Below are 1,439 nucleotides of genomic sequence, written 5' to 3' on the forward strand. Positions count from 1 at the left end.
TACTAGGAAGGATAGCTACAATTAAAATGAATATATTGCCTAAGATTTTATTTTTGTTTCAGACAATCCTGATAAAACTTGGGGGACCTTTTTTTAAAGAGTTGGACTCTTTAGTTTTGAAGTTTATATGGCAGGGTAAAAAATCTAGAATAAAAAAGAAAACTTTGCAAGATACTAAAGAAAATGAGGGTTTTGGTTTACCTGAGTGGAATTTGTATTATCAAGCATCAGTATTGACATGGGTGAAAGAATGGATAATGCTTAGGAATAAAAGGTTGTTATGCTTGGAGGGACATGACTTACAGTTGGGATGGCACGCGTTTTTATGGTATGGGAAAAACAAAATTCATAGATATTTTTAAAACCACTGTATTAGAAATGCTTTGATAACTGTATGGGAAAAAATCAAAATGAAAATATATGTAAAAATTCCAGGGTGGTTATCAACAATTGAAGCTTTTTCACATGTAAACTTGTTAGATTTTCAAAAAACGTGGACATATAAAGATATTTTAAATATTGATGGGACATTAAAATCGAAGCAAGAACTGGAACATCAGGGTATCAACATGTCATGGTGGGTACGTTTACAAATATAAAATAGATATGAAAAAGATATGAAAATGTATGGATTTTATAAAGAACAAAACGTGTTTGATAAGATATTACTAACTTCTGATGAGAAATTAATTAAAAAATTGTATAATTTTTTGTTAACTTTAGAGATGGAAAGTGAACAAATTAAAGGGACAATGACAAGATGGGTGGAGAATTTTGGTTATACTATAGAGTTAGAAGAATGGCAAAAATTATGGGAGAGAAATTACAAATTGACAATGTCAACTGCATATAAAGAAAATCTGTATAAAATGTTTTATAGATGGCATTTACCTCCAGCCAGATTAGCAAAAATGTTTAAAAATATATCAGGCAAATGTTGGAAATGTAAACATAATATAGGTACATATTATCATATTTGGTGGACATGTGATAAAGTAAAAGCTTATTGGAGGAAAATACATGCTTGGCTAGAAAATATATTAGGAGAACATGTAGCATTTAATCCCGAATTATTTTTATTAGGTATATTACCAGAAAAGACTGATAAACAAAATACATACTTGGTTCTGCATATCATAACTGCAGCAAGAATAAGCTATGCACAATGCTGGAAAAATGAACAAGTACCATCAGAAGAAGAGCTAATAAAGAAGATATTGGAATGCGCAGAGATGGACAGACTAACTATGAGACTAAAAGACAAAGAAGAAACAGAATATTATGAAAGCTGGGATTTATTTTATAAATGGTTGGAAAAAAGAACCAAAGAGTGAAATTTGTATATGTATTAATGAATTATGAACTCAGTTCGCACGTTGTTTGGAAAATTAACATATGTGTGTAAAGAATAAAAAATAAAATATTAAAAAAGAAAGAAA

At 29.4% G+C, this 1,439-nt stretch overlaps 1 long non-coding RNA gene across 1 annotated transcript; it reads left to right on the top strand.

Moving 5' to 3' along the window:
- The first annotated feature begins 444 nt into the window (after positions 1–444).
- Positions 445–1,439, top strand: LOC310648233. Its single transcript, XR_014494036.1, has 2 exons — positions 445–581; positions 1,084–1,439. It is a non-coding gene; the product is annotated as an uncharacterized lncRNA (long non-coding RNA).

This window comes from Vipera ursinii (assembly GCF_947247035.1).
Source record: "Vipera ursinii genome assembly, chromosome: W".
Lineage (NCBI taxonomy): Eukaryota > Metazoa > Chordata > Lepidosauria > Squamata > Viperidae > Vipera > Vipera ursinii.